The sequence below is a fragment of the Apodemus sylvaticus genome, chromosome 2 (assembly GCF_947179515.1).
Source record: "Apodemus sylvaticus chromosome 2, mApoSyl1.1, whole genome shotgun sequence".
Classification (NCBI taxonomy): Eukaryota; Metazoa; Chordata; class Mammalia; order Rodentia; family Muridae; genus Apodemus; species Apodemus sylvaticus.
The window spans coordinates 86138351-86157419 of record NC_067473.1 but is presented as its reverse complement, the minus strand read 5'-3'; positions in this window follow the sequence as shown (position 1 = coordinate 86157419).

Below are 19069 nucleotides of genomic sequence, written 5' to 3'. Positions count from 1 at the left end.
ATTCTTGGTGGATTTTTTCTTTGACCAGCAAGAAGTGTCCTTCTGTGTCTCTTTTGATGACTTTAGGTTGAAAGTCAATTTTATCTGATATTAGAATGGCTACTCCTGCTCGTTTCCTGTGACCATTGGCCTGTAAGATTATCTTCCAGCCTTTTACTCTAAGGTAGTTTTTATCTTTGACACTGAGGTGTGTCTTCTGTATACAGCAAATTGTAGGGTCCTGTTTCTTTATCCAGTCTGTTAGTCTATGTCTTTTTATTGGGGAATTGAGACCATTGATGTTAAGAGATATTAGGGAATAGTGATTATTACTTCCTGTCATTTTTGATGTTCTTTATATATTTGTGTGGTTATCTTCTTTTGGGTTTGATGACGGAAGGTAACTATCTTGCTTTTTCCAGGGTGTAGTTTCCCTCCTTGTATTGGAGTTTTCCTCCTATTATTCGTTGCAGAGCTGGGTTTGTGGAAAGATAATGTGTAAATTTGGTTTTGTCATGGAATATCTTGGTTTCTCCATCTATGGTGAATGAGGGTTTTGCTGGGTATAGTAGTCTTGGCTGACATTTGTGTTCTCTTAGAGTCTGCATGAGATCTGCCCAGGATCTTCTAGCTTTCATGGTCTCTGGTGAGAAGTCTGGTGTGATTCTGATAGGTCTTCCTTTATATGTTACTTGGCCTTTCTCTCTTACTGCCTTTAATATTCTTTCTTTGTTTAGTGCATTTGGGGTTTTGATTATTATGTGACGGGAGGTATTTCTGCTCAGGTCCAGTCTGTTTGGAGTTCTGTAGGCTTCTTGTATATTCATAGGCATCTCTCTCTTTAAGTTAGGAAAGTTTTCTTCCATAATTTTGTTGAAGATATTTGCTGGCTCTTTCTGTTGTAAATCTTCACTCTCATGTATACCTATAATCCTTAGGTTTGGTCTTCTCATTGTATCCTGGATTTTCTGGATGTTCTGGGATACAAGCTTTTTGCATTTTGCATTTTCTTTGACAGTTGAGTCAATGGTTTCTATGGTATCTTCGGCATCTGAGATTCTTTCTTCCATCTCTTGTATTCTGTTGTTTATATTTGCATCTATGGCCCCTGATTTCTTCTCAAGGTTTTCTTACATTTCTTATGCCACATACTCCAACTCTTTCTGCCATACTAGAATTTTATACTTCCACATTGTCCCTAGAGTTTTCTGTACTTATTTCATTTTCATATGAATTGAATTCTATTAAACAGCATGTCTATTGTCATTTTCTCACCCTCCATAAACCCCTTTGAGGGTTGATGTTTGTATGCTAGTGCTTAGCTTTGCTCCTACCACATGATCTTGACATTGTCCTTTCTTGAGTAAGAAATTTTCAAGCCACAATTCTTTTCAGTTTGTATTCTGGTCCTGGATCAAAATAAAATCCTGTGTATCACATAAGTTGATTACATTATTTTGATCTCCTATAGAATTTTCTAGTGTCCATTAGATTAAAATCATACAAAACTGTGTTATGGATCTCCTTTCATTTGTAGCACTATTTGATATTTTATTTTGTATATATTTTAGAGTAATCTTTAATTTTGTTAATAAACTGGAAAAAATTTCTTAGCTCAGGGTGCTAAAAAGTTTCTGTTTCCTTAGGGCATAAAGTGAATTTATATCTGGTGCTTCCTTTTCCATTTACACTGTAAAGCTTAGATTTGAAATCTATGAATTTAATAATTATAAGTCAGGAGTGAGTATGTCATTACTTCCCTTTCATATTTGACTTTAAATAAAGTTGCGATATATAACAAAAATAGAAATAGAATATTTTGAGTACTTCAGAAATTGAAAGATACAAAAAAGTATGCAAAAAGCTGTCCTGTGCCTTCATCTTTCAGCCACTCATTCCTGAACTCCCATGTGGGAACCAAATCAGTGCATTTTTTCTTCATTTATCTACTGTAGCACACTTAAGCCTTTGTGGTCTTTTTCTTTTTTAAAATAAGAGAAAATCACATCCCACCCCTCCCATTACCTGATTTCCTTTTACAATATTTAAACACTTAATTCTATATGAGATTTCCAATGTCAACAAAACCAATGTCTAGCTGTTGAGTACAGCTATCCCTCTGGACCCACTGAGACTGCCTCCAAGTTCCCTTAGCAACTCTCCCGACACTAAAACCTGCAGGTGCTAGAGTACTTTCATTCTTAAAACACTTCAATGTTATCCAAGAACATCCTCCCTTTTACTTTTAATATAAAGCATAGCATGACAGATTCAATCACACAGTTGTTCAGATACATTGTCTATTGTGTATTTGTACGATTTGAATATACTCAGTACAGACTGCATTTTATTACTAGGATTATGACTATTAGTATCTTGTGCATGATATGTGTGGGCATGTACAGCACACATACAGAAGCCAGAAGACAACTGTAAAGTTAGTTCCCTCATTGGTAATTTAGATGAGCTCTAGGATTCAAATTCATGTCACCAGGCTTGCAAAATAGGTGTCTTTATCCATGGAGCCACCTTGTCAGCCTCCTACAAGTTTTCTTTTTTTATTAGATATATTCTTTATTCACATTTCAAATGTGGTCCACTTTCCTGATTTCCCCCCTGAAAATCCCCTTACCCATCCCACATCCCTGTGCTCACTTATACACCCACTCCCAATTCTCTGTACTGGCATTCCCCTATATATGGGCATTTAGGATCAGGACCAAGGGCCTCTCCTCCAGTTGATGTCCAACAAGGCTATCCAGGACTGCATATGGATCTGGAGCCATGGGTCTCTCCATGGGTCCCAGTCTTTGGTTCACGGTTTAGTGTCTTCGAACTCTGGGGTTACTGGGTGATTCATCATGTTGATCCCCCTATGGTGCAGCAAACACCTTCAGCTCCCTGGATCCTTTCTCTAGTTCCTCTAATGAGGAGCCTATGCTCAGTTCAATGCTGCACTGAGAGTGTCCCCATCTGTATTTGTCATGCACAGGAGGAGCCTTCCAGGTGAGTGCTATGTCAGCCTCCTGTCATTAAACACTTGTTGGCATCCACAATAGTGTATGTGATTTGTAACTGTATATGGGATGGATCCCTAGGTGGGGCAGTCTTTGGATCGTCTTTCCCTCAGTCTCTGCTGCACACTTTGTCTCTGTATGTCCTCCTGTAGGTATTTTGTTCCTCCTTCTAAGAAGGACCAGAGTATCCATACTTTGGTCTTCCTTCTTCTTGAGCTTCATTTGGTCCTTGAATTGTATTTTATTTATTTTGGGTATTCCAAGATTTTGGGCTAATATCCACTTATCAGTGAGTGCATACCATGTGTGTTCTTTTGTGATTGGGGTACCTCACTCGCAGTGATGATATTTTGTAGTTCCATTCATTTGCCTGAGAATTTCATGAATTCATGTTTTTAGTGGCTTTGTGGTACTCCATTGTGTAAAGCACCACATTTTCTTTCTCCATTCCTCCACTGAGGGACATCTGGGTTCTCTCCAGCTTCTAGTTATTAAAACTAAGGCTGCTATGAACATAGTGGAGCATGTGTCCTTATTACATGCTGGAGAATGCTCTGGCTATATGCGCAAGAGTGGTATAGCAGTGTCCTCCGGTAGTATTATGCCCAATTTTCTGAGGAACTGCCAAATAGATTTCCAGAGTGGTTGTAAGAGCTTGCAATCCCACTAGCAGTGGAGGAGTGTTTCTCTTTCCCCATGTCCTAGCCAGCACCTTCTGGCTCCAGAGATTTTGATCTTAGTCATTCTGACTAGTGTGAGGTGAAATCTCAGGGTTGTTTTAATTTGAATTTCCCAGATTACTAATGATGTTGAACATATCTTTAGGTGATTATCAGCCATTCCATATTCCATAGTTGAAAATTCTTTGCTTACTTCTTTACCCCATTTTTAATAGGGTTATTTGGTTCTTTGGAGTCTAACTTCTTGAGTTCTTTGTATAAATTAGATATTAGACCTCTGTCAGATGTACAAATGTTAAGATCTTTTTCCAATTTGTTGGTTGCCACTTTGTCCTATTGACTGTGTCCTTTTCCTTACAGAAATTTTGTACCTTTATGAGATCCCATTTGTTGATTCTTAATCATAGAGCATAAATTATTGGTGTTCTGTAAGGGAAAATTTCCCCTGGACCCATGTTCTCAAGTCTCTTCCCCAGTTTCTTTACTGTTAGTATCAGCATGAGTGGTTTTATGTAGAGGTCCTTGATCCACTTGATCTTGAACTTTTTACAAGAAGAAAAGAAAAGATCACTTTGCATTGTTCTGCATGCTAAATGCCAGTTGAACCAGCACCATTTGTTGAAAGTCTATCTTTGGTGCACTGTATTATTTTACCTTCTTTGTTAAAGCCAAAGGGATCATTGGTGTATAGGTTCATTTCTGGGTATTCAATTCCATTTATCTATCTGCCTGTACCAATACAATGCAGTTTTTATCAATATTGATCTGTAGGACTGCTTCAGGTCCAGGATACTAATTCCCCCAGAGGTTCTTTATTGTTCAGAATAGTTTTAGCTCTCCTGGGATTTTTGCTATTCCAGATGAACTGGAAAATTATTCTTTCTAACTTTATGAAGAATGGAGTTGGTATTTTTATGGGGGATTGCATTGAATATGTTGATAACTTTTGGAAAGATGGCCATTTTTACTATGTTAATCCTGCCAATCCCTGAGCATGATGGTAGGTCTTTCCATCTTCTGAGATCTTCTTTGGTTTCATTCTACAGAGACTTGAAGTTCTTGCCATACAGATCTTTCACTTGTTTGTTTACAGTTCCACCAAGATAACTTTATATTGTTTGTGACTATTGTGAAGCATGTTGTTTCACTTATTTCTTTCTCAGCCTGTTGAATCCTTTGAACATAGAAGGGCTACTGATTTGTGTGAGTTAATTTTATAACTGGCCACTTTGCTGAAGTTGTTTTTCAACTGCAGAAGTTCTCTGGTAAGGTTTGCTTATGTATGCTATCATATCTGCAAATAGTGATAGTCTGACTTCTTCCTTTCCAATATGTATCCCTTTGATCTACATTTGTTGTCTAATTGCTCAAACTAGAATTTTAAGTACTATTTTGAATTGATATGGAGAGAGGTCAGTCTTATACAGTCCCTGATTTTAGTGGGATTGCTTCAGTTTCTCTACAGTTAGTATGATGTTGGCTACTGGTTTGTTGTATATTTCTTTTACTATGTTTATAAACAGGCCTTGAATTCCTGATTTTTTCGAAGACTTTTAACATGACAGTTGTTGATTTTTGTCAAATGCTTTTTTTATGTGGTGGATTACATTGATGGATTCTGTATTTTGAACCATCCCTGCATCCTTGGGATGAAGCCTACTTGATCGTGGTGAATGATTTTTTTGATGTGTTCTTGGAATCAGTTGGCAAGAATTTCATTGACTATTTTTGCATTGATATTCATAAGGGAAATTGGTCTGAAGTTCTCTTTCTTTGTTAGGTCTTTGTGGAGAGTGCATATGCTAGCAGCTTAACATCATGTCTTAAGGTACTAGAACTATAAGAAGATAATACAGGAAAAAAAAGGAGTAGATGGCAGGATATCATCAAATTCAGGGCTGAAATCATACAAGTAGAAACAAAAAGAACTATTGAAAGAATCAACAAAACAAGGTTCTTTGAGAAAATCATCAAGATAGATAAATTCTTAGCCAGAGGGAGCAGAGACAGTAGCCAAGTTAACAAAATCAGAAATAAAAAGGGAGATATAACAACAGAAACTGAGGAAATTCAAAAATATCATCAGATCTTACTACAAAAGCCTGTACTCAACACAACTGGAAAAATCTGGAGGAAATGGACAATCTTCTAGAAAGATACTAAATACTAAAGTTTAATCAGGACCAGATAGACCATCTAAACAGTCCCATAACCCCTAAAGAAATAGAAGCCATCATTGAAATTCTCTCAACCAAAAAAAGCACAGGACCAGATACTTTTAGTGGAGAATTCTATCTGACCTTCAAAGAAGACCTAACATCAATACTCTTCAAAGTATTCCATGAAATAGAAACAGAAAGATCACTACACAACACATTCTATGAAGCCACAATTATGCTGATACTTACAAGTTTTCAGAATATTTTTTATTCACTGTTAAATCCTCAATGGCAGAGCACCACACACATGGAAGAGGATTGCACTTGTTCCTTGGCTATTCCTTGCTAGGTGTTGTTTAAGTCTTCTGACGTAAGCCAGAGAACAATGTGCATATATAATATATAACAATTAGATCATTATCTTACATTAGATTTCATCCATTTCATTTACTGCTTCTTTAAATGTATTTCTTTTAAGTAGTATCAACTTACATTCTCACTGCTGTGGTTTCATCTTGTATCTTTGTCAGTTTGACCAGTGAAAAACATCTTAGTGTTAGTTTTCTTTTATTATGAATGAAATTGATGATGTTTACATGAAGACCAATCTTTGCTGCTAATTATCTAGTTTTATAACTTGTTCTCCTTGATTGAAAGGAAGATACTTTATCATTGATTTTTATTTGCTTTTAACTCAAATATAATTATTTTAATTTCTCTCTTCCTTTATTCTCTCCAGACCCTACCAGCTATCCACCTTTTCTTAGACCTCACAATTGCGATCCAATCTCAAGTTGATAGTCTATTTTTCTTTGATTATCATTGCTACCTATACATGTATATGTCTATAATGTATGCACAGGTATATTTAAATATAACATGCTGAGTTTATTTTTACTGTTTGTGTATATATGGTTACAGGACTGAAAACTCTGAATTTGAAAATCAATAAGAGTCTCACTCCTGGAAGAGGATGTTTTCCCTTCTCTCTGAAGTTATCAGATGCTAAGTATGGGACTCTGAAAGTTTCTCTCTTCCATATCAACATGTTCATTGATATTGCTATTTTTCTGGTCTTAATTTTGCTGTCATTTCTTGAAGATTCTATTTCACACAAGCCTTCCTGGTATTCTGTCTCCTACATTTTTCTATCACCACTTCTGTGATGTTCTCTGGACAAAGTCCATAGCTGTGATATGATCTGTCCATTGGGGATTGGGTACCCATAATCTTATCTCCGCATTGTAACCAGTACTGGGTTTCTGAGATGGTTTCATTTGCTATATAGAGAATGGATGGTAGATAGTCATGTCTGTAGGTATAAGAATAATATTTGGAACATAGTAAGGAATTATCTTAGTCTAGTGGAGCGGTGTCAGTAGATTCTTTTCTGTAATCTATGATCTCACTAAGTAGCCCTAAGTAACTCACTGTATTTCTAGACCCAGACATGGTTTCCCTACTGATGAGTGGGTTTTAAGTCCATTTAGACAGCTGTTGATTACCACCAACATGTGTGCTACTTATTCACCTTTATTGATATCATGTCATGCTAGACATTGTCATATTCATGGGTGGTTATGCTAGTTAAGATGGTTTGATTGTTTCCATTCCTTGCTAATTTGCAAAGTATTTTTTAAAACCATGAAAGCTGGACCAGAGGAAAGAGGTTTCCAGGTCAAATTCATAATGAATTATCCAACTACTATGTGTTAAGAATGTTGCGACTACAACAAAAGTGGCTTATTTGAAACCCTGAGAATGAATCAAGAACAATATTGATGATCTATGTTGTATTTACACTGTGTTTCTATGGTTACTGCATGATATAGACTCACATCTGAAGATTTTGTGCTAGGATCTGTGGATGAACTAGAATGTGCAGTACTTTTCTTTCTCACACTGAGTTATCTCACTAAATATAATATTTTCAAGGTCCATTCATTTACCTGCAAAGTTTATGATTTCATTTTTTATAATTGTATACTATTCCATTAATTTATATTTTCATTTTCTACCAATATATTGAAGAATATTTAGATTGTTTCCATTTCCTAGCTATTGTAAATAGAGTCATTATGAATATGCCAGTATCTGTGGAATAGGATGACAAGCTATTTGGAAATATTCCTAAGAATAGTATTCTTGCTTGATATAATAGATTTTTAGTTCTTTGAGAATTATCCACATTTTTCTTTTACTTTTTTCTTTTTTATATTTCTAAAGTGACTGCATCAATTTTTATTCCCACAGCCAGTGAATGAGGGTTATATTTTCTTCACATCTCAGTCAGCATTTTCTGCCAATTGTATTATTGTTCTTAGCCATTCTAACTGGAGTGAAATGTTATTTCAGTCTTCTTTAATATACATTTTTATGATTGTAAAGTGCAGTAAAGTGTTTCCTGGTTATTTCTTACCTATTTTTAGTTGTTCTATTGATTTTTCTTAGATCCTGAGCCCATTTTTCAGCTGCTTATTTTCTTCATTTATACTTTGTTTTTGAGTTATTTGTGTATTCGGAATACTAATACTCTTTTTCAAATATATAGCTAACAGAGATTCTCTTCCATTTCATTGATTCTAATGATCATTTCCTCAGCTATACATAAGCTTTTTAGTCGTATGAGGTCCCAGTTACAGCAGTTCAACACACCAACAAAGATACTGAGAAAAATATCATGGAGCATTTGCATTACAATAGTAGCAAAGATAATACAGTATCGTGAAATAAACTAACCAAGGAGGGAAAGACCTCTACCGTGAAAACTCCAAGGACAGTCATTAAGAAAAAGACATTAGAAAATGGAATGAAATCCTGTGTTTCTCAATCAGTAGAATTAATATTGTGAAATTTTCCTTCTTATCAAAACAATTAAAGTTTCTATTCAACATAAATCAAAATATACATAACATTCTTAGAAATTGGAAAAAAGTTAAAATTCATATTGGCAATCTATTTAGAACAAAAGAAAAGAAAGGAAAACCAGATATTCAAAGCAAATATCTAAATCCAGATATCCTGCAAACTAGAATATTGGGTATATTGTTATTCCAGCCTTCAAGTTAAGATAAAAACAATACTGTACTGGAACAAAACAGACATGTAGATGAATGAAATAAAATAGAAAACACAAACAAGAATACCCATAACTACAGCCTCTGATACTTGACAAAGATACAAAAATATCAAATACTCAACAATAGACAATTTCTTTAACAAGTGATGCTAAAAAGAAAACTGAATGTCCACATTAAGAAGAATGATTAAACATCTATGTTTACCACCTTGAACAAAACTTGAACCAAGTGAATTCACATTTGAAACCTGAAACATTAAACTGATATAAGAGAATATTAGTGGTAGTGGACAAGGTATAGGTATAGAAAAGGAGTCCCTGTGCCACGATTTTTTTAAAATATTAAAACAATGATAATTTGCTTGATTATTAAATTTTTGTTATATTAGGAAAACAACATTTAAATTGTTTTAAATTATCTTTTATATTGAAATTTTTATACAATCTATTTTATTCTATTGGTAGTCTTTCCCCAGTTCCTTCTACATCAGTCCCTAATTCTTGATGCACCCACACAATGTAATGCTCCTTTGAATGTAAAGTAGTTTCTCCCCACTATACCTTTGCACTCCCACAGCAATGGAGGGTCATTCCCCTTGATTTGCATAGTCACCAGCCTGTGATATCCCTTGAGTTTCTGATTTTGCCCATTCTGATAGGTTTAAGATAAAAATTAAGGGTCATTCTAGTTTGCATTTCCCTAATAATCAAGGATGTTGAATGTTTCTTTTTTTAATGGATATTTTATGCATTTAGGTTTCAAATGTTATCTCCCTTCCTAGTTTCTCCTCCTGAACCCCATACCCCATTCCCTTTGGTCTGCTTCTTTAAGGATGCTTCCCCCTCCCACCCACCTACTCCCACCTCACCACCCTGGCATTCCCCTACACTGGGAACAGAGCCTTCACAGTACTAACAGCTTCTCCCATTGATAACTGGACAATGCCATCCTCTGCTACATATGCTGCTGGAGCCATGGGTCCCTCCATGTGTACTCTTTGGTTGGTGATTTAGTTCCTTGGGTGCTCTGGGGGGTGGGGTGGGGCTCTGGTTGATTGATATTGTTGTTCCTTCTATGGGTTGCAAACTCCTTCAGCTCCTTCAGTCCTTTCTCTAACTCCTCCATTGGGATCCCTGTCCTCAGTCAAGTAGCTGGCTGTGAGCATCAACTTCTGTATTTATCAGAGTCAGGCAAAGCCTCTCAGTAGACAGCTATAACAGGCTCCTGTTATCAAGATCTTATTGGCATCTGCAATAGTGTCTGGTTTGGCAACTCTATATGGGATGAATCCCCAGGTGGGACTGTCTCTGAATGGCCTTTCCTTCAGTCTATGCTCCACATTTTGTCCCCATATTTCCTTTACATAAGGACAATTGTGGGTTAAAAATTTGGAGATGAATGGGTGGCCCCATCCCCCAATGAGGGGCTTGCCTAACCTCTGAATGTGGTCTCTAAAAGTTCTCCTTCCCCTTTGTTGGGCATTTCTGCTAATCTCATCCTTGTTGGATCCTTGGAGCCTCTTGTTTTCCTGGCATTTCTTTAAGTGCTTCTTAGGCATTACAGATATCTCTGTTGATAATTCTGTTTAAACCCATTCTCTATTTTTAAATGGGATTATTTGGTTAGGTGGGGTATAGTTTCTTGAATTCTTCATATATTTTAGATAAAAACACTCTTTTCCCATCCAGTGGCTGTTCCTTTCTCCTTTCAATAATGTCCTTTGTCTTACATAAGCTTTTCAGTTATAAAATATCCCAATTATTGATTATTAATCTTAATGCCTGAGCTGTTGCTGTTATGTTTAGGAAGTTGTTCCTGTATCAATATGTTCAAGGTTATTCCCCAATTTCTCTTCTTTTAGACTTAATGTGTCTGATTTTATGTTGAGGACTTTGATCCCATTGGACTTAAATTTTATGCCAGCTAATAAGTGTAGATCTATTTGCATTCTCTACATTCATAAATCCAATAGTCCACTACATTGTTTTGAAGACTCGTTCTGTTTTCCTTTGTATACTTTTGTCTTCTTTGTCAAAAAGGAAATGACCGAGGTATGTAGATTTACTTCTGGGTTTTTAATTTTACTCCATTGATGAACCTGCCAATGGGAGATCTTTCCATCTTCTCATATGTTTTCCAATTTGTTTCTTCAAAAACTTATTCAAAGAGTTCTTGTCATATAGTTCTCTTACTTGCTTGGATAGAGAAAGAAAGGCATGGTGTATACTCACTTTTAAGTGGATATTGACCATAAAGTACAGATAGCTATGCTACAAACTACAGACCTAAAGAATCTAAGTAACAAGGAAAGCTAAGTGGGACTATTTAATCTCACTGAGAAGGAAATGGAATAAATATCCGGGTGGATGGAGGGAGAAAACTGAGTGGAGGAAGGGTTGGAGAACAGACCAAGAGGGATCAAGTGGGGGAAGAAAAATGAGTACAGCTTGGAGAGAATTGGAATTGGGTGGGGGTCGAAAGCATCTCTTGACTTGCTAGAAACCTAGAACAATGGAAATTTCCAGGAATCTATGAGGGCAACCTGAGGTAAGACTTCTAGCAATGTAGTGTATAGATCCTAAAACAACTATCCCTGTAACCAGAAAAGCTTCCAATGAAGAGAATAGGACATCAACCAACCAATCAGAAAACCTTAATCCCATGATTTCTTTGGCCAACAAGATATACAGGGGTAAAGATGGAACAGAAATTGAAGGACTGTTCAACGAGTAACTGGCTCAGCTTGAGACTCATGCCATGGTAGAGATCCTGCCCCTGACACTATTGATTTTATTGATGTTCTGTTCTACTTACAGAAAGGGACCCAGCATAACTATGAGTTAGAGACTTTACCCAGCAACTGATAGAAATAGATATAGAGACCCAGAGCCAAACATTAAGCAGAGTTTGATAATTCTCTGGAAGAAGGGGATAGATTAAGGATTAAAGGAACCAGGGAGGTCAAGGGCACATAACAAAGGCAAATCCCTACTTCTTGATGCACCCACTCATCTTAATGCTTATTTGAATGAATTGTAGTTTCTCCCCACTATACAAGTTTGCACTCCCACAGCATTGAAGGGTCATTCCCCTTGATTTGCATCCTCATCAGTATGTGATATTCCTTGAGTTTCTGATTTTGGCCATTCTTATAGGTTTAAGATAGAAACTTTCAGGGAGCCAGGAAAGGGGAAATCATTGGAAAGGTAAATAAAAAAAATATGTTCACATACTAAAAAAATAAAGAGAGAAACTAATACCCATTGTAATTTGCATTTCCCTAATGACAAATGATGCTGAATGTTTCTTTTTTTATTGGATATTTTATGTATTTACATTTCAAATGTTATCTCTTTTCTTTTTTTTTCTTTTTTTTTCTTTTTTTTTATTCGATATACTTTTATTTACATTTCAAATGATTTCTCCATTCCTAGCCCCCCACTACCAGAAAGTCCTGTAAGCCCCCTTCTCTCCCCCTGTCCTCCCACCCACCCCTTCCCACTTCCCCGTTCTGGTTTTGCCGAATACTGCTTCATTGAGTCTTTCCAGAACAAGGGGCCACTCTTCCTTTCTTCTTGTACCTCATTTGATGTGTAGATTATGTTTTGGGTATTCCAGGTTTCTAGGTTAATATCCACTTATTAGTGAGTGTATACCATGATTCACCTTTTGAGTCTGGGTTACCTCACTTAGTATGATGTTCTCTAGCTCCATCCATTTGCCTAAGAATTTCATGAATTCATTGTTTCTAATGGCTGAATAGTACTCCATTGTGTAGATATACCACATTTTTTGCATCCACTCTTCTGTTGAGGGATACCTGGGTTCTTTCCAGCATCTGGCAATTATAAATAGGGCTGCTATGAACATAGTAGAGCATGTATCCTTATTACATGGTGGGGAATCCTCTGGGTATATGCCCAGGAGTGGTATAGCAGGATCTTCTGGAAGTGAGGTGCCCAGTTTTCGGAGGAACCGCCAGACTGATTTCCAGAGTGGTTGTACCAATTTGCAACCCCACCAGCAGTGGAGGAGTGTTCCTCTTTCTCCACATCCTCTCCAACACCTGCTGTCTCCTGAATTTTTAATCTTAGCCATTCTGACTGGTGTAAGGTGAAATCTCAGGGTTGTTTTGATTTGCATTTCCCTAATGACTAATGAAGTTGAGCATTTTTTAAGATGCTTCTCTGCCATCCGAAGTTCTTCAGGTGAGAATTCTTTGTTTAACTCTGTACCCCATTTTTTAATAGAGTTGTTTGGTTTTCTGGAGTCTAACTTCTTGAGTTCTTTATATATATTGGATATTAGCCCTCTATCTGATGTAGGATTGGTGAAGATCTTTTCCCAATTTGTTGGTTGCCGATTTGAACTCCTACAGCAGATAAACAACTTCAGCAAAGTGGCAGGTTATAAAATCAACTCAAGCAAATCAGTGGCCTTCCTATACTCAAAGGATAAGCAAGCGGAGAAAGAAATTAGGGAAATGACCCCCTTCACAATAGCCACAAACAGTATAAAGTATCTTGGGGTGACTCTTACCAAACATGTGAAAGATCTGTATGACAAAAACTTCAAGACTCTGAAGAAGGAAATGGAAGAAGACCTCAAAAAATGGGAAAACCTCCCATTCTCATGGATCGGTAGCATCAATATAGTTAAAATGGACATTTTGCCAAAAGTAATCTACAGATTCAATGCAATACCCATCAAAATCCCAACTCAATTCTTCACAGAGTTAGAAAGAGCAATTATCAAATTCATCTGGAATAACAAAAAACCCAGGATAGCTAAAGCTATTCTCAGGAACAAAAGAAAGTCTGGGGGAATCAGTATTCCTGACCTCAAGCAATACTACAGAGCAATAGTGTTAAAAACTGCATGGTATTGGTACAGTGACAGGCAGGAGGTTCAGTGGAACAGGATTGAAGATCCAGAAATGAACCCACACACCTATGGCAACTTGATCCTCGACAAAGGGGCTGAAAACATCCAATGGAAAAAAGATAGCCTTTTCAACAAATGGTGCTGGTTCAACTGGAGGTCAGCATGCAGAAGAATGCGAATTGATCCATTCTTGTCTCCTTGTACTAAGCTCAAATCCAAATGGATCAAAGACCTCCACATAAAGCCAGACACTCTGAAGCTAATAGAAAAGAAACTGTGGAAAACCCTTGAGGACATTGGTACAGGGAGAAAGTTTCTGAACAGAACACCAATCGCATGTGCTCTAAGAGCAAGAATTGACAAATGGGACATTATAAAATGTTATCTCTTTTCTAAGTTTCTCCTCCTGAATCCCCAAATCCCATTTCCTCCCCACTGCTTCTATAAGGATGCGTCCCCTCCCAACCACCTACTCCAACCTCAGCACACTGGCATTCCCCTAGAGTGGGGAAGCTAGCCTTCACAGGACTAAAGGCTTCTCTTCCTGTTTATAAGCAGATAATGCCATCTTCTGATACATATGCTGGTAGAGCCATGGGTCCCAGCATCTGTACTCTTTGGTTCGTGATTTAGTTCATTGGGGATTTTGGGGGTGGGGTGGAGCTCTGGATGATTGATATTTTTCCTCCTATGGGTTACAAATCCCTTCAGCACCTTCAGTCCTTTCTCTAACTCCATTGGGGTCCTTGTGCTCTGTCAAGTTGTTGGCTGTGAGCATCCACTTCTGTATTTGTCAGGCTCAGGCAGAGTCTCTCAGGAAACAGCTATAACAGGCTTCTGTTATCAAGTACTTTTTGGAATCTGCAATAGTGTTTGAGTTTGGAAACTATATAAGGCATGGATCCCAGGTGGGTTAGTCTCTGGGTGGCTTTTCCTTCAGTCTCTGCTCCCACACTTTGTCTCTTTCCTTTACACAGGAGCCATTCGGGTTAAAAATTTGGAGATGAATGGGTGGCCCCATCCCCCAATAGGGGACCTTGCCTAACCTCTGGATATGGTCTCTAAAAGTTCTCCTCCCCTTTGTTGGGCATTTCTGCTAATCTCATCCTTGTTGGGTCCTGGGAGCCTCTTGTTTTCCTGGAATCTCTTTAAGTGCTTCTTTGGCATTACAGATATTTCTGTTGAGAATTCTCTGTTTAAACCTGTTCTCTATTTTTAAATGGGATTGTTTGGGTAGTTGGAGTCTAACATCTTGAATTATTTATATATTTTAGATGAAAACAGTCTTTTCACATCCAGAGGCTATTCTTTTGTCCTTTCATTAATGTCCTTTAGAAAGGGCTTAAGCAAAACCCACGGTGTTTCTAATCAGAAGTCACTGAAAGAAGAGGCTTAAAAAGAGAGGATTTGGGGTTAAGGGAGTGTGGCACAGTGGTGTGGGGGAAGGTGGTGCCCAGGCAGGCCCTTGTCCCTTGTCATGACCACCTCTTACCCCTGAGGGACCACACCCACACAGGCATGGTATAGAATAGAGTTTATTCAGAGAGAGAGAGACAGAGAGAGAGAGAGAGAGAGAGAGAGAGAGAGAGAGAGAGAGAGAGAGAGAGAGAGAGAAAGTAGAGAATTGGAGTGGAGGCCAGACATGATCATGTGGAAAGAGAGGTGGGGGAGAGCCCAAGGGGCAGAGAGGCGAGAGTATGTAGGAGAGCAGAGAGAGCAAGAGAGAGAGAGGAGGGGCAATTAGCCCCTTTTAGAGTGGGCCAGATCCATGGGGCGGGGCATACCTGGTGATTGCCAGGTAGGTGTGGGGTGGAGCTTAGATAGAATACAAACACCTTTGTCTTACATAAGCTTTTCAGTTACAAAATATCCCAATTATTGATTCTTGATTTTAATGCCTGAGCTGTTGATGCTATGTTTAGGAAGCTGTTCCTGTGCCAGTATGTTCAAGGCTATTCCTCAATTTCTCTTCTATTAGACTTAATGTATCTGTTTTCATATTGAGGTCTTTGATCCCATTGGACTTAAATTTTATGCCAGCTTATAAATGAAAATCTATTTGCATTCTTCTACAGGCAGACATCCAAGTAGTCCACAAATTTTTTTGAAGATTGCTTCCTCCCTCAGAGTTTGAGTTGGATTTTCAAACCTGAGCACTAATCACTAGTTTTCAGCCTTGGCAGTTCCTGGCCCATTGTTGTCCTTAGTAGAACATAGCCTCCTGTTTATTTTAACTGCAAACTGCTAGCTACACCTGAGCCTGAGGTAGAGTGCTGAAGTTCTTTTGATCTGACAGACCTACTGTTTCATGAATTAAGCAGGCTACCTATCTGCCAAGCAGTGTGAAACATTGAAGCCAACACACACTGAGCCTTGGGGAAGAGACTTGCCCTTAAAAATGCATATATATTGTGAGACCCAATAATAAAACACATCTTACACCAGTCAGAATGGCTAAGATTAAAAATTCAGGAGACAGCAGGTGTTGGAGAGGGTGTGGAGAAAGAGGAACACTCCTCCACTGCTGGTGGGGTTGCAAATTGGTACAACCACTCTGGAAATCAGTCTGGCGGTTCCTCCGAAAACTGGGCACCCCACTTCCAGAAGATCCTGCTATACCACTCCTGGGCATATATCCAGAGGATTCCCCACCATGTAATAAGGATACATGCTCTACTATGTTCATAGCAGCCCTATTTATAATTGCCAGATGCTGGAAAGAACCCAGGTATCCCTCAACAGAAGAGTGGATGCAAAAAATGTGGTATATCTACACAATGGAGTACTATTCAGCCATTAGAAACAATGAATTCATGAAATTCTTAGGCAAATGGATGGAGCTAGAGAACATCATACTAAGTGAGGTAACCCAGACTCAAAAGGTGAATCATGGTATGCACTCACTAATAAGTGGTTATTAACCTAGAAAACTGGAATACCCAAAACATAATCCACACATCAAATGAGATACAAGAAGAAAGGAGGAGTGGCCCCTGGTTCTGGAAAGACTCAGTGAAACAGTATTCGGCAAAACCAGAACAGGGAAGTGGGAAGGGGTGGGACAGAGGACAGGGGAAGAGAAGGGGGCTTACGGGACTATCGGGGAGTGGGGGGGCTAGAAAAGGGGAAATCATTTGAAATGTAAATAAATTATATCGAATAAAAAAAACACATTTCAAACAACAATGTTGTTCTAATGTCATTTCTTTCTCACCAACCTCTCAGCTATTCCCAGCTTCTCTTCCAGGAACTCAGTTGGCAGTAGCTGCTGGCAGCTTCAGAAGATGCTGTCTGTTTTCTGTTGTACACTTTTGGCTTCTTTCTCAAAGATGAAATGACCCCAAGTGCGTAGATTTACTTCTGGCTTTTTAATTTTACGACATTGATCAACCTGCCAATTTTTTTTTTAATTTTATTTTTTTATTTTTTAGGAGAAGGGTGGGTAAAAGGGAGAAGGAAGGTATGAGTGTGGGACTGGTGGAGAGGGAGGATGGGGCTGCAATCTGGATATAAAGTAAATAAATAAACAAATAATGGAAAAAATGATTTGCCCCAAAATGAAAAGAAAATTACTAAAAATTAAATTACTGCTTCCTTATAAAAAGTATTTCAATTTAGGTGAAATCAACTTATTGTATATTATTACTAGAAGAGTTTAGGATAGCATATTTGCTTGGTTCATGAGTTCTAGGGACAGTCTTTGAGCAATAAGGAGAACAAACAAACAAAGTATAGCAGCAGGCTGGGCACTAAGAAAGTCTGCTCATCCTGAAGACAACTGGAAGGCACAAACCTGATATACAATGCAGACAGAGATTTGGGGTTTGGGGCAGCACACATGAAGCAGGAGTGAATCTAGAGAAGAGCTAAGTTCAGATATAGAAAATTAATATATGTACCATCTGCCTAGTAATGTGATGGTATCTTTTTTAATTGGGTAAACAGGTGAGTGTCTTTGTTAGTCTTTAGAAGCACTGGGTTCCCTGCCTGAACCTATTCACAATGACTTTGCTCATTGGAGGCTGGCAAACATTTGTTTTGTAATAGGACTGATTATTTTATTTTTTATCTTCCTCTGGGTGTTTAAGAATATAGAGAAAGCCAACATTAACTTTTTATTATTAAGGTCAAAGCTCTCTTGGCTTTACATTAGGGACTCACCTGGGTAGAATCTCTCGGCTTTTGTAATTGGGTCATGTGATGAGATAGTTCAGGGTCAAGGGCTATGTGGATTGACTTTAAAATTCTGAGTCCCTTTTCTTCTGTAATAATTTTCCTCTTTGAAGAGTCTCCACTGGTTAGTCCAGTGTCTGTTTTTCTTTGGCATCTATGATTAACAGGACAGGTCATTTTTTCTGAGCTGCAGGAGCTTTTCATAGGTATCTTGTAATCACATGATAATATAGGTTGGATCTACTTAACTCTCTTTGAAGGAGTAAAACATTGGCTGAATCCCAGCCCCTTTACATGCAATGAGTTGAACCTCCACCTGTTTCTGTTGAAGACATAGATTATTTTAACATATTAAACAACAAATATTTTGTTGTTTTGAAACATTTAATAGAAATTTAACAAAACATTTTTTTGTATAAATGTAGTTCAGCAGATTGAATGAAAGTGGGCCCATTCACCTGCAGACTCTAATATTTGAATGACCAGTAGCCACATGGTGCAAATGGTTAGAAAAGATTAAGAGATGTGGTCTTCCTGGAGTAGATGTGGGCTGGACAAAAAGTCCAAGACAAGATGGTTTTAGTGCAGAATTCTACCAGACCTTCAAAGAAGAGCTAACACCAATACTAGTCAGACAATTCCACAAAATCGAAATTGAAGGAATACTACCTAATTAATGCCATAAAGCCAGTTTCTCTGATAGAAAACACATAGTTAAATGTTAGCCTTCAAAAGATTTGCCTCAGTCCCACTTTTCTTTCACAGCAATGGATACTCTAAAACAACATCGTTATACAAACATTCACAAGACAGAGACATGCAGATATCTGAGTTCAAGGTCATTCTACAGAGTAAGTTCCAGGACAGTCAAAGTTACCCAGAGAAAAAGCTTGAAAATGGGAAGCTGGTGATGATATAATACAATAAGAGGGGCCGTGTTCCAGTCCCAGCACAGCAAGCAGTAGAACATGTCACCACGAAGAAAGTCTATGAGAATCTATTGATGAAGCCTAGTTGCAGCAGAAAACTTTATCCATTTGTACCAACATTGTATTTGTAGCTCACAAGAGATACAGATGGAAAATATTATATGGAAA